This window comes from Pleurodeles waltl, chromosome 10 (genome assembly GCF_031143425.1).
Source record: "Pleurodeles waltl isolate 20211129_DDA chromosome 10, aPleWal1.hap1.20221129, whole genome shotgun sequence".
NCBI classification, from domain to species: Eukaryota; Metazoa; Chordata; class Amphibia; order Caudata; family Salamandridae; genus Pleurodeles; species Pleurodeles waltl.
Genome location: NC_090449.1, coordinates 507,281,460 through 507,296,657, shown reverse-complemented (window position 1 = coordinate 507,296,657; position 15,198 = coordinate 507,281,460). Strand labels below are relative to the sequence as shown.

General features: G+C 41.5%; 1 protein-coding gene and 1 long non-coding RNA gene across 2 annotated transcripts in view; one reads left to right on the top strand and one right to left on the bottom strand.

Annotated features, from left to right (window-relative positions):
• The window catches only part of LOC138261677 (uncharacterized), an 81,026-nt gene extending 79,805 nt beyond the window's left edge, over positions 1–1,221 (bottom strand). The window contains exon 1 of the long non-coding RNA XR_011199135.1: positions 1,079–1,221. This is a non-coding gene — a long non-coding RNA (uncharacterized lncRNA). The remainder of the gene's footprint in view (positions 1–1,078) is intronic.
• The window catches only part of CCDC12 (coiled-coil domain containing 12), a 251,075-nt gene that overhangs the window by 17,765 nt on the left and 218,112 nt on the right, over positions 1–15,198 (top strand). The window lies entirely within an intron of this gene.

The window sequence follows — 15,198 nt, the reverse complement described above, 5'->3', positions numbered from 1 at the left end:
CTTTAATTGCGTATGTATGAAAATAAATCTAGATTTTCCTTGGTTTAACCCTATTGGGGGGCATTTTTGCTGGGACACCTTGTACCTTTTGAATATCCTTTGCGATAGCAACCTCCAAATCCTCAAAATGCACTTCTCGTATTATTAATTGCACCACAAGCCCTTCCAAATCATCTCTTTCCAGTCCCTCGGAGACTCTAAGAAACCTCAAATTGTTTCTCCTTTGATTATTTTCCAAAGACTCCATCTTGGCCATTACCCCCTCTTCTCCTGCTTTCAGATCTTTGATTTGCCCTTTATTTTCTTCCACTGCAGCTCTCTGATCACCAACTTCATCCTCCAGAGCAGCTGTCCGGCCTGCAAGCTCGCTATTTTTTTTTTTACCAAGATCTTCACAGAGATTTCTGATCTCCACCTGATTAGTTCTGGAAGTCTCGAAATCACTCCTCAAGTCCATAGACAGTGCTTTTAGCATGCTTGTAATGGAGTGATTGGACACATTTTCATGATCGATTCCTTCACCTAGAGACTGTGCACCTCCTTGACTGTCCCTACGTCCTCCCCCTGTTGCCCCCTGCTTCCCCAGAGATAGTTCTGGGGGGCTACACTGTTCCATACAAACATTATCTGTATCAGTCACCCTGTCTTCACTTCTAGCCAAAGATAATACTTTCTCTGCATATTGCATTCTGTCTTCACCAGTCAACATTTTTGGGGACCCTGGTAATACTCTAAAATAAGTTCTAAGTGATGGAGTAACCCTCACTTTCCTAATAATTACAGACCCCAAACTACTCAAAGTAGATTTCCTCTTGTTGTTATTACTGGTTTGCTCCTCCTTATTCCTCACCGTAATCTGCCTCTGGTGGGCCTCAATCTTCTACTTCTGCCTTCTTTCGAGCCCTTTTAGCACTCCACAGGGAGTAGGCTGTGCCACCACAACAACTCCTAGACACCACCTTCCCTCCTTCCTATTTGGCCACAGCCAACCCCGCCCTATCCACTATGGGACCTGGGGAGGGCAGAGATACTTCAGTGCCACTTAGCTGTGAAGTGATGTTTTTAAAACAAAATGTACCTCTGACACTTCGAAATCCCTGTCTGTCTCTTCCTGCAGTTATTAAAGGAAACTCCTCTCCACCTCCTCCTGGGCTTCCTCTTCTTGTGCCTCCTCTTATGCCTGTGCTAGCTCTGCCACTTTTTCTCCGGAATGCAATCCTTGCTGCCTCCTCTCCCACGATGTACATCCAGTGCGGCTCTCAGCAAGGGCATGGCCTGCCACCGACCTCTGGAGCTGCGCACCCCCTCCAACATGGCACGCCCGTGGAGTCCCTGACTCAGTTCCATATCTCCAGCCTGCGCCTCGCACTCCCACATCCTCTGGTAAGTCGGACGGTGTTTTAAAAATTCATTTGCGTCTCCAACGCGGAGCCCGGCACGGAGCCCTCCGTGACCAGCTCTTTAGTCGGCCTCCTTGTTCTCCATCTTCACGTAAAGTAATATTGAAAATCTCTGCTCTGTGTATTGTCTGCATGCCAAGATGCATTTAAATATCGTTTTTATCTTGTCACATTTGATGTGCTCAAAGACGGAGATCAAATGTTAGCTAATGTCTTCTTACAAATTGCTGCTTAATTTATCCTGGAGATTGGTGTTCATAACACCCTCTAACTTTGCAGTCGGAGAAAGAAAAGTAAAATGAACTGTCTCACACTTGTTCTTGGGGTACAGGCAGTGTAAAATGAAAGGCTGTGAGATGTCATATTTTTGTAACACTGCATTTAAGTAGCTTATAAATCAACTGGACAAATACTTCAAAATATATTTTTCAGTAGTTAGGAAACATGTTTTTTGAGCTTTTGAAGTGTTGAGGGAAACAAAAATGTTAATAGGATCAGAGCAAATCAAAAACCTACTTGGTGGTGTGCAAATGATAAATATTTACTGAAACCCGATGTCCAGGCATTGTTTGTATGCTATATAGTTTTATCAGTAAACCTGCACGGCAGGGGAAAGGTTTGTGGCCATTTCAATGGATATGTGCTGTGTGTAAAGTAGTGCACTACCACATCATGCTTTAGAAAGATATTTATTAAAAGTGAGTTTTTAAACATGAACTGAGAAAAATGATCCCCCCCCCCCCCCCCCCCCCTAGACAATGCTTTTTGTGAACCAAGAGACAAATCGGGGATCATGTGTACCCTTATGCAGGCTAATTTTTTATTATATATGGAGCAAACGTTTAGTCTATTAAATCAAACAAAATAGTTTTTGCACAGCAGGTGTGCTGAACTTGCAGTTTTGAAGGTATCCTTGGTGATAATTGAAGAATAAGGTGACTCAGTGAAATAAAATATTTGCCTCCGATCACACAATTTGAAACAAGTTTATGGGTCAAGAGCTTTATAGTTAAGTTAAGTAGATTATTCAAGTCCCACAACCTGCGGGTCTAGCAACATTTTTATGCTTTTTTGAGGCCTGTATATATTTGGTGGTAGTACCACTTCTTAAGAATGATTGTTATTCAAAGTAAAAACCTTCACATTTGCACAAAAGGTTTTGGGGTCTTTCCTGACCCGGGGAAAGACCCACCCACTCAAATTGTTGTGGGAAGTGTGGGATTGCTGGCTAGTAGTGCTGTTGTCATTTGATGACGATTCCAGGACTCCCACAGAAATATGGAGACATTCTGGGGGTCATTCTGACCATGGCGGTAATTACCGCCATGGCGGAGGTCGGCGGTAGCACCGCCAACAGGCTGGCGGTGCACCGCTGGGCATTCTGACCGCGGCGGTTCAGCCGCGGCCAGAAACGGAAAGTCGGCGGTGTACCGCCGACTTTCCGCTGCCCGTCAGAATCCTCCATGGGGATTCTGACACCCCCTACCGCCATCCTGTTCATGGCGGCTCTCCCGCCATGAACAGGATGGTGGTAGGGGGTGCCGCGGGGTCCCTGGGGGCCCCTGCCGTGCCCATGCCAATGGCATGGGCACGGCAGGGGCCCCCGTAAGAGGGCCCCAAAAAGTATTTCAGTGTCTGCCCAGCAGACACTGAAATACGCGACGGGTGCAACTGCACCCGTCGCACCTTCCCACTCCGCCGGCTCAATTCTGAGCCGGCATCCTGGTGGGAAGGTTGATTTGCCCTGTGCTGGCGGGCGGTCTTTTGGCGGCCGCCCGCCAGCACAGGGCAAATGTCAGAATCACTGCTGCGGTCTTTCGACCGCGGTGCGGTGTTCTGACGGCGGTACCTTGGCGGACGGCCTCCGCCGTCCGCCAAGGTCAGAATGACCCCCTCTGTGTTTTCACTCAAAGTTCGATGCACGCAAGGCATGGTAGATAAGAAAATATGTTGGAGGTCAATGGAAGTCGCACCAACCTTTACTCCTAGTCAACTTTAATCTCCCGAACTGTCTGGGGTAATTTGTGTATAGATAGACTCCTGGTCCTAACACACTGGCAACCACTCCCATAAAAGTCTGTTGTATCCAAACATCATTTCCTGTACTTAAAAGTGTGCATGTTTGGGCCTTTACTATGCAATAGGCCCGCCGTTTTTATTCAGAGAAGTCTAGGAACACAGTATGGTAGGACATTTGCTCCTAGTTATTGAATTTTTATATAGTTTTTGCATACGGTTGTAAGTGAGCATGCACAAAAAATACAGTGTGAAAAACACCCTCAGAATTGCATATATTATGGGTAATCCCAAATTTACAATGTTATAAATGAACCCTATTTCTGAACCCATTTAAGAAAGTGCATAGCTTTCTTTCATAAATATATTTTTTTATTCATTAGATTCTTGCATGATCAAAGAACATTGTACAAATAATATGAGCCGCATCTCGGTTGATGGCTTTGAATATGGCATGTTTTGGACAACACTATATATAACTCTGCACCTGGAAGAGTTTGGTGGGTGGAGCTGTATATTACTTGATTGGTCTTCAGTGTACTTTCCCTTCTTCATTTCAGAAGTTAGTTTCTTTGGGAAAACCACGTGTGATCTATATAAATTTCTCTTTGTTGAATGCAGAATTTTACCTAGTTTTCAGAAAAATATAGCTTTCAAGGTTTGCCCATAGTTTGCACTTGTCTTTCGCCCACAAAAGTGCAAATAGGTAAAAACCACAAAAAAAAAAATTTCGACCAGCACTTCAAAAACTGCAAACGCTATAGTGAAAAATATGTTCTTTTCACTCTGCCTATTTCACAAAGCTGGAAAGAAGGCAATTTCCAGCCATGCCTACTTTAAATGAGCCTCCAAGCCAGGAAATGCTGCAGAAACCACATTGGACAGAGTTTTTCAGCAGTCCCCTATCAACAGATGTGTTTCTTATAAAAAGCACATCTCTCTTAATTATTTGCCTTTAGGGTGTTTAGCATCCTTAAATGTTTTGCCAGATCATTAAGTCCAACCATGTTGACACCTAGGATAACATAATTGATACGAAAAGATACTTCTTGGAGCATGCACCCCCCTCTACCTAGATCATGTATTCTATCCCAATATATTGTGACTAAAAACCACATTACAGCCACCCCCCTCAGAACCTAGTCTCAACACAAACTTGTGTATTTAGTATTGGAAACAGTAAATTAAACTGACTCTAAAGGTGTTCCCCAAGCTGCCCTAACATGAACTGTTGTTCCACTTTATACATACTCCTCTCAGGGTGAAATTCCAATTTCTTCCATTTTATGAGTGGTTTTGGGTTATCAAATCTGTCTTGTGACCTTTATGCCAGCCATGTCTAAACCTAAAGCCTTTTCATCCCTGAACCAGACTCTTGTGTTAACCCATCAAGTCACATCAGCCCTCTCTGTTCATCAGAAGATCTTATTTGTCACCTAGTGAGTGTTCAGCTTCACTTTCTGTCAGCTGCTGTTCATCCTGCCTGGATAGCTGACTTTCTCAAATGCTGCATTATATTATAAATGGCCTCTGCAATGGTCTCTGCTGACAGGAGATATTTCTCCTGTCTGTCACAGTGGTTCTTAAGCTTTTGCCTTCTTTGGATCCCTAGTTAATCATTATTGGAATACAGAGGGCCCCACTGAATAATCACTGCAATCTAGGGAACCCCCCATAAGACATTATTGGAATTCGGCAACCCCAGTCTAAACAATATTGATGATCTGAACCGCAAATCAGTGCACAAAAATATGGAAACAAACATTTATCAAACAAATACACAAATGATTAAATATTTTATTTCATTTAGAGATGAATATTAAAAAAATAATTGTAATTGAAAGGTGGAGTTTTTCCAATTTCATTTGCAGTCACCAATCCTCCATTATATATTCTGTTTGATGCACTTGCATAGCTCACACAAATCAATCTCAGGATACCAACTAAATATTTATTTTCCAATTTCGAATTCCTTCACATTTACCAAACATTTAAAAATGTTCAGTTTTCCATTTTCCTTCTTTATTTGATATACTCTTCATTAATCTGTTAATGTTATTTAATTTTCTAAGCAGCTGTAGACCCCTGAGTAGGTGCCATGGACCCCTAGGAGTCCCTATACCATAAGTTAAGAACTGCTAGTCTATCACATTGGGCATTGTTTCCACCTCTGCCCCTTTTGTCATTGCAGATGCATTAGAATTAAATTACATTAGAATGTTCCAGGATTCAAGGGTCTCTATGTCCTTGGAATCCTTTGTGTTTCATTCTAAAGCAAACCTTCCCACAAGTAAGAAACGTTATCCTTCAGTATTCGTGTATCCTTCAGTATCCAGCCAGGCTCCCTTTAACTCTTCAACATTATTGCAGAGATATCCTGAAACAACTGAATTTGGTGGCCTTTGTCCTCTATCTCTTCATTCTCCAGCACAATACCACTCATGATCAGTTCATTATCATCATAAAAATGCACCCTTACGAGGATAACCTGATGGGTTTCTGCAGGGAACAAAGGAAGCATAAGCATGATCAAATCTGACTAAAGTGTCATCCAAATGATTGCATATGCAATCCTCAGCCTTTTCCTTTGTCGTTTTCTTCTGCTCCCCGTTGCTCCTATCTTGAATGCATATTATTGATATATAAATAAGAAACTGCATAGGGTACATATAGATGTATGTATTTGCCACTGTGCTTCCTAATAATTAAATTTATTCAGCTAGATTGATACTGTCAACATACAATCACCACACTTGAGTCTTCATTTAGATGCCTGCATCTGTCCTCTCACTTTGAGCATGCATGCTAAAGAAAAAAGAAGCATCAAGTACACTTTCAATGCAGTGGGTCGACAAGTTTCAGCATCTAAATAAAAAAATCTATGGTGCTTTCATCAGGACCTAAAAGAATCTCACAGAGATATGAAAAATACGAGTGTCACTGAATAAGTAATATCCTTTGCCACACTTACCACGTGCAGTAGTGGGCTTATCTACAATGTATGTTTAATGCTTTCCCCTGAGAACACCAGCTATAAGACACCATAAGACACTATGTAAGAATTGTACCTCACATGATAAAATAGGAGCACACAATTATTCATATATTTATTGGTATTTATGTGTAGGTCTTCCTTGCATCTCAGCCACTCATTTCCATTTATAACCTCCACAATATATGTCTCAGAAGGGTACTATCATAGCTACCAAAAATATTGGTTTTGTGTTAAAAGTATATGAAAACATTAATAGCTCATGTCATGCTATAGGATCAAATCCAGTCTCTGTACATGCCATGAACAGCAGGGATAGTTTGCACGTGAAAAGCAAACTACACAAGATAACAGGCCGGGTCCATGAGTACCTCAAGGCAGGGATGGGCAGGATGTTGGCTGTGAGTGATTGAGCACTGCTGTAGACCATTGATCAGTCCCTTGGTGGTGGTGCCAAAATAGGAGTCAACAGACTTTTGCATTTGTGTGTTCTACTGCACAGTCACTACTGTCATGTAGACATCTAGCTAAAGAGTTGGTAAAGATTGGGCACTGCCACATGCCTCTGTTCTTTTTTATTTTACCAGTGGCTACTGGCAGATTAAACTAGCACCTGAGGCCAAGAAGATGATTACATTTCAGCTCCTCTCAGTTTAAGGTGCCTGAATGTTCCTGCCACTCTCCAATTTCTGGCCAGCTCTTCTGTGGTCTGGAAGAGCTCTGTGTGGCCTACTTCAATGACATAACTTTCAGAGCACTTCTTGGGAGGACCTACTGAAGCACCTTGAGCAGGTGTTGGGGAGTATAAGGGGGCCTGACTCACTAGCAAGGCTATGAAGTGCCCGGGCAGTCAGTCCTCCGTGGTATATCTTGGACCCCTTGTGGGGAATGACAAAATCACCCCTTAGTGTTGAAGTTATACTAGAGTGGTATTGTTTGTGTGGTACCATGTTTGTGGTCACAATCCTCTCTAAACTGGCCGACCCAATAAGGGGAGATAATCCTAAATTGCTCCACTGCCAGTCTCTTTGCAGGGATTGGATATCCCCATAAAGCACACGACCGGAATACAGCATTGGAATACAAATGAACATTCCCTCCCCATTCTGATTGCCAAGCCTCCGTGTTGATAGACTAAGTCTCAGAGCATTCAGATCCAAATCCGGGCTGGGTGTCTGTTCAGATGTAAAATGTCTTCTGCTTGGCTTGGACAGTGTGCGGTTCTGCATCGAGTTTCCAATATTGAGTTTCTTTTGCTTTTTGGATTGTCACCTCAGCACAAATGACAATCATACATGTGCACTGAGTGTTCCTTGTGACACAAATGATGCAGAGAGCTCTGCCCTTTTGTTAGGAGAGGCACACTGGGTGTGCTATCCTTTTACAAAGCATAACTACTGTAAGTTTGCTAGACAATAGAAGACTGAAACTGATGGCAGTAACATATTCTACAAACAGGACAGCCTTTGTTAACCAGTCACCTGCTGGGAAGAGATGCCTACTGTTTCTGTTGTGTTTCAAGAGGTCTATTTGCCCCATGAAACCGGGCCTTGCACTCCATGTATGTTGGAAATGGATGACATGCATGTGTGAAGTATAAATGTACAGTAGAATGTCCATGATTGCAAGTGTGCTCCATGTGACTGTGTCAACAACCCAGCAATCCATTTCCTTTCCTTACCCAAGTGGTACATAAGATGGAGGTCGAATGTGCCCCAGGGTGCAGTGTAAATTTCAGGGCTCATGTAAGCATTCCTGGGGTACTTCCTAGCAGTACAACACACATGAGTATCCTGTAACCAAGACTGAAAGGACTGATTACCATGGCTCGGAAAACCCTAATTTTTTTTAGTTTTTTTATGTTAGACCCTCTAAAAACCAGGATGAGCTCAACTATACTCCAGGGAGAAGTTGGAATATTTCATCTGCCGGTCTTCTAAAGGATATATATACCTTAAAACACCCAGGTATCGCTTTTAATAGTAGATGGTCATGGTATGGATAAAAATTACATACTACAAAGAGGGCCCTATACCCTTTTTTTAGGCAGACCAGACTGGAGGATGTGGAGGGGAGGAGTCAGAGTGCCATACTAGAGGGAAATCAATGTGTGGCCTTGAGCATCCTGTAGCTCAAAGTTAAATAAATGGTCCTATGATTTAATTGGGGGCTGAATTCTCTACTACACTGGTCCAGGACAGGCGTTAACAATACCAAATTTTCAGGGTAGCCACATAAAAGTACCCACAAAAGATTGAAACAGTCATGAAGTGTCTCAAGGGCAGTTCTGCTTACAGTGGAAATGAAAGATTTTCATACCAAATTGCATATTATTGAGGGAACAATAACTTCCTTAGTGGTTCTATTGAAAACAAATAATGGCAAACTTGGAAAAATGACTTAGCAACTCTACTATAACATGCATTGGCATAGCCAATAGGTCTCGCCTTTGGGACCTTATACGTGTTTAGCCATGCAGCACCTTATACCTTTATCAGAAATAAACTGTGTTTGTGCATTCCTTCATACACCTGGTATTAGACTTTAATGGTCAGAACATCTCCAAGAGGGCACCACAATAAAAATGGCATATGGAAGAAACTTTGTGATCTAACTGTATAGTCAGCCCCTACACGGCATAATCACATGAAAAGAAAAGGGCAGAGAGCATTGCAGTGTAACTATTTATTCAGCCCCTAAATGGCACAGTGCATTACACATTTTCAAGTGGAGCAGACCTGCTAGGTGGTTATTACAAATAAGGCCTTTAGAACACAAACTACTCCCAGCTGTAAAGCAAAAGCTCCAACCTAGAGGGAGCTTAAAAAGACATTGAATGATGGGAGAGATTATGATTTCGGGGGTCCCCCAACTTAGTGTGGTGAGCAGGACAGAAAGAGCACATCCGGCTGAATGTTTTGGTGGTGGTCCGATAGTCCTAGGATCACCACAGCCTGAGTTACATGCAAAAATGTACTGTAAAAGGAATTCCCCTCGGGCGAGTTTCCCAAGTGCAGTGAATATTGTAGTATCGGCTCTCCCTGTGTCTGGGATGGGGAAGGCAGCTTTGAGGGTTTCCTTTGAGTTGTTTTCTATATAAAAGGCACCAGTTAGATTTTTTTTTCAACTGCTAAACTTGGGAAGAATTTAGGAATGGGGCTGCAAATTTAACCGGTGCTCATGCAAAGTGCTCCAGTCTTCTGGTTGAGTTTGCGCTATATACGTTAAAAAAAATCCCCCTCCAGCTTGCAGCCTTTGTCACAAAGAAACAGCGAGATGCCAGAGGAAGACACAAAAAATCACCTCCAGTGCAAAGCGGAGAGGCAAAAGAAAAAAAGTAGTACACTGAGGTGTATGTGTAATAATACATGTAACAGTGTCAGTCTCCAAGGCAGTAACAAAACAACCTCAAGGTGGGACTAACCTAAAGCATTTCCCTAACAAACGAAAGGAATTTTGAAAGGCAGGCCAAGGAACAAGGAAAGTGATGGGCATGTGGTGGGTGTGGTGAAATCCCACAGAAGTAGATTACAGCATGTTGAGAGACAGTGCATGTGCACTGCCTAGACTCGACCTACAAATGGGGAAGCCTGAGGCAGAGACCTCATTGATTCAAAAGAGAGTAATGGATTTGCTGAATTTTAAGTGTGTGCTGCCAACTCAGAGGCAGAGGTAGAGCAATTTGAAAGGTGGAGCCTATTCTGCCAGCTTGTGGGTTTTGGGGTTCTGTGCCTCTCAAGATGATCACATCCTGGACAATTTAATTGGAGACATTTTACACTCAAAGGCGCTTTCTGAATTCTGATCTGTGACTACTACAGTTTGAAGGGCTTTTCGAATTCCCACCCAGTGCACAGACGGAACTGTCATTCTGGAGACTAGGTCAACCGAAGTGACAAATGTTCTCATGTGGGCAGTGATCCACACAAAATCTAGCTGTAAAGACGAAGATTCTTGACTTTCGTAACCTGAACGGGTAACTCTGAGGAAAGACTTTATGCAGAAAGGATTTCAAGCAACCATTTGGTACCCAGCGAGACTCTCAGTGATGCATAATCACCTTATACCTTAAATGTGGGAGCTGCTCTGACCCTTTTGGATGGGGATGGTTGTGGAGCTGAGTCAGACAAAAGGCTGAAGGAGTGCTAGACTAGATAACTGACATTATTGGGACAGACTGGTGTTTTGTGGTGCTGTTTTCATATGATATATTTTGCCACCTTTATTCTCTCCTGTGCCCTGACCTCATTGTTTACCCCTCGCCACTAACTTTTCTTCCCTCACCCGCCTCCTTGTCTCCAGTTTGGCATTATTGACTAGTGCATTGGGAGCTGCTATCTAATTATCGTGGGGGATAATAGGTGATGGGATTTATGCTCTTGTGTCGAATGTATTTTTCTGTAATGAACGAGTCACCTTTCTTGATGTTCTTAGGAGTTAGTAAAGTTGTAGGTGTGGAATATGTGCCTTTTATTTGTTTGATTACATTAAAAGGAAAAAAATAAAGCAAACAAATGCACTTTTTCTCAACATTTTGAGCTCTCTTCATCAGCAGCCTTTCATATAAACATAATTGACTGCCAAATGCTGAAGCTATAGCTCTTATCAGCGTTAAAAGGTTCATATTAAAGTGAAGCATGAACTGCTGCATTTGTTTGACACCTTTTAGAACTGGTAAAAGCAGTTTTCTGAGAATTTCTGTTTCCTGGGAACCAGCATTTAACTTTGACTGCTCTGCAATGCTCTGTCTAAACACAGCTGTTGCAGTAAACCCGGCAAAATGTAAAGGGTTTGGACCAATAGTTTGTCTTAACTGAAAAAATGATAATATGTGGTGGAAGATCCTCTGAAAAGCTTTAGTAAATCTAAGGTTGACAAGTGGGCAATTGGCATTAAGTAAATGAATAGCTATTGTTCATGTCCAATGCTGGGCAGAAGTCCTGAGGCCTGCTCGGAGTTTTGTATCTTTGAGAGATGCTGTATCTTTTGGCCGAGTCCCTTCGCTTAGATTTTTTGACCTACAGGAAAGTACAAGTTGTTGGGTCTTGGATGAAGGCACAGTGTTCCACTGATGAACTTAAGTGATAATTACATCTTGTTACTCACTGATCTTAATGTTCGCAATTATTAGGTGGTTACTATTGTTAATTGCCTACTTCTGAGTCGAATGCATGGGTGTATAATGTGAGGGAAAAGCTGTTATCAGCTGTTAGTAGTAGCATTTGTTTGTGTGTGTGTGTGTGTATATATATATATACTTATATATAAAATATCATCCAAACAAAGCTCAGTACAATCCTGCACCCAAGAGGGTGGCGTGCGAAACCAGATGAGCACTTTGATATGTCAACAGTCCCTACAATATTAGTGATGGCACTCACTCAGGCGGCATGGTTTCTGCCCTTCAGCCCAGTGGAAAACTTGCGGCGGCACAGGACTCGGCTCCACATTTTATAAAACTGCATTTTATAAAAGTACCCTGTATAACTTCAGTGGTTTGTGGGTAGCTTTCAAAGAATTCCTAACAAAAGGGAGGACTCAAGCCTCAGAAAAATGGTATTCTGCCGAACTCTGCCTGATCAGACTTAAGCTGAGAGCTGCATCAACCAAGTGGCAAAAATCTATGTCACCTTCTTGGGAGGTAGGAGCACATGTATCTGCCATTTAAGTGTCAACAAAAGATATCTCTACACAAACAATAGATGAAGATAACTACATCAAAGAGCTCTTCTGAATTTAGAAAGAAACTACACAAAGAACATTCAGTGGAAAAAGGAGGGGATCAATTCAATTTACTTATCGACAGTGACACCATAAATTATCACTGGATATTAGTTTTTAATCACTTATAAATTATTGGTGCAATCATATCCCTTACAGAGACTTGATTGCTATAACCATCACCATACCAAGAATTACATAAACCCATTATATAAAACAGACAAATCATTTTGTATTACATTATTTCCTTGTGGCTTCCTGTGTAATCCCAGTAAAGGTAAAGTGATTGTTGCAGACCCTCCAATATTCAATCCACCTGAAGGTAGTCCTTATCCAAACAGGGAAGTGAGGCCAAAGGCCTACTAATCGTTCTAGTTCTGCTCTAGTCTACCACTTTTTAAATGTTGTCGGACTACTTCAAGATTATGTTGATGCATTTCAGCCTACAGAAATTCCAGGCCTCCTCAGGACCAGGGAAGTCAAGGAAATACAACCTGAAATGAATAGGACTAACTCTTACCAATTCTGTAGCTACTCGTGTTGTCAACCATTTACAGTACAGTGAGCTAGAAAGTTAAAAACAAAAGAAAGCGAGATTGGATGTATTCACAAAAGAGAGTAATAATTTGAGTTAATAGTGCCAACAGCTTGTGATGCTTGTTCATGTGGAGCTAAACCAAATTGTGCACTCCTTCTGGTGGTGCCTAGCATGCACATGCACCATGCAATTTATGGGCATATTCATTTGGGTTAAAAGTAGCCATCTCGTGCTGAAAAAGTTCTTCCTGACACTCCAAAAACTCTAGAGCCCATCATGCATTGAAAATAAAGACACTCCTGGAAATAGCTTTATCCGTCCTAAGTTTGAGTGATAGCAAAGCTGGTGCAAACAACGACACCAGATATCCTAATTGGGTGCTTCTGAAATGTTCCACAAACCCAGTAAGCTAATCTGTCATGCGTATGGACCCTGCCCATAGTGAACATAACCTGTTAGATTATCAACAGCCAGTTTGTGCCGAAACACCAAATATAGCCCCCCATTCCTGAATATTCGTATTAACAATGAACAGGGACTCTTGTACACGATTTTTACAATCCTCTTTTGGGATGACGCCAAACAAGAGATTCGGGGTAATGACACGAATGTCGCAAGCAAATGCCGCTAGAGTATTAAACCAACAATCAAACTAGTGTGTAGAGGACTGGCCCTTTGTACAAAGGGTCAGACGAAATTTACATGCAACGAGCTGAAGTATGGAAATCGCGGGCTGCTCGACACCTCCAAGCTATACAGGCACCCCAGTGCTCGACTGGACGCATGTTGTCTTATTACAGCCGCTCAAGGGTCAAGCCGATTACGGAAGTGAATCCATGCGTGTGTACCGCCCTGGCCGCAGGACTATTGGCTGGGGCTGGGTGGAAGTTAAAAGTGTGTCACGTGATGCACCCTGGAGCTGACTCATGCATCCATGTTAGTTCATAGTGCTCAGTGGCGGCTATGTTGGAACTGGGTCCACTCTGGTGCATACGTATTGTCACAGGACATTATTGCAGGCAAATCTGAACAGGCTCGAGTGATAGTCATCCAGGAGAAGCACCGCTACTGGTTTTTTTTTGCATTATGTCAAGACCAGCTTTAGGCACAATATCAACACTAACTTGTGTTTTTTTTAAATACTTACATACAAATATATTGAACCAAGCACTGCTATAACAAACATAGGTATATACATTGATTATTCAGTTGTATTGTATTCTATTGTATTGTAACAGTATTTATATAGTGCTTACTACCCCTGACGAGGCGTTGAAGTGCTTTTTGGTGAGTAGCACGCTACTTCGGAACCCAAAAGGAATTAGTGGTGGGTTAGTATAGGGAAATATGAGCACAGCTTTAGTATTATTATGAGTTAATTTGAGCCGTGGATATGTGAGTTTGTTAGTTGGATTGACTGGAATAATGGAGGGGTGGAGGAGGGAAGAATCCAGATGTGTTAATTGGAAGTTTATAGTCATAGGATGAGAAAAGGGTGGACGGAGGAGGGAAGAGCCTGTGGAAAGGGTTAGGGAGATCATAGTAGCAGGAGATGTTTTGGATGAGTTAAAGGTGAGATACATGAGGGAGACTTTAGTAGGGTGGTTTTGGAGATCATGGTAGTAAACTGAGGTTTGGGTGAGTTAGATGTGGAAGAGGAGGGAAGAGCTTAGGCAGGGTTATTTAGGAGATGAAAGTAGTAGAATGGATTTGGGGTGATTCAGAGTGGGAATGGAGGATAGATTGATAGAAACATGACATATGGTGATGGGTAGACAAAGTAAAGCTTACAAGAGAGTAAAAATATAATCTTTTTTATTTATAATTTTTTATATATATATATATATATATATATATATATATATATATATACACACACTTTTGATCATTATTTCTATTTAATTGATTTATTCTTAATTATTATTAATAGATATATATTTTATAGATTTATTTATAATTTGAATTGTATTTATAGATTTTATTTTTATTTAATAATTTCTCTAGCACAGTAGGACTAAAGTAATAAATAAATAGATATGTGAGTACATAGTAAGGGAATATATGTCCAAAGAGTATAATAATGGGTATAATATGAGAAGAAAAGTAGTATTGTATAAACATAGACTTTCAAGATTTGTAATATTTGCAGTTCATTAATAAATGTACTTTTCTAACATTTATTTATCTTTACTCAATTTTTGAATAGCCAGATACCTATGGTAATAAACATTTGATCAGTGTGATATAAAATGAGAGCAGGGATTCATAAGTATCTAATATAACAACTTATTTAGGAGCTGTTAGAAATGGGGTTTTTGGTTGGCAGTCAGGTTGCCCTCTGTCCAAGCAAGAACCCTCACTCTAGTCAGGGTAAATCACACATAATCCAAAATTATCCTGTGCCCACCCTCTGGTAACTTGGCACGAGCAGCCAGGCTTAACTTAGAAGGCAATGTGTAAAGCATTTGTGCAATAAATCATACAATAACATAATATAGCACCGCAAAAATACACCACACAGTGTTTAGAAA